We start from the raw sequence: 288 nt of genomic DNA on the forward strand, positions 1-288 counted from the left end.
TACACACTGTAAATTATTATTGTTATACAGGATTTATATAGTGCCAACAGTTTGCTCAGCGCTTTACAATATAATGGGAGACAATACAGTTCAATACAAGAGGGATAGGAGGGCCCTGCTAAAGGGGTATGTTGCTTGTTGATGTGTAAGCATTTTTCACTTTGAAACATGTACAGTGGGGATCGAAAGTTTGGGCACCCCAGCTAAAAATTTGTATTAATGTGCATAAAGAAGCCAAGGAAAGATGGAAAAATCTCCAAAAGGCATCAAATTACAGATTAGACATTC

Source organism: Staurois parvus, unplaced genomic scaffold, assembly GCF_062004578.1.
Source record: "Staurois parvus isolate SC_StPar_1 unplaced genomic scaffold, SC_StPar_1.0 ptg000288l, whole genome shotgun sequence".
Taxonomy (NCBI): Eukaryota; Metazoa; Chordata; class Amphibia; order Anura; family Ranidae; genus Staurois; species Staurois parvus.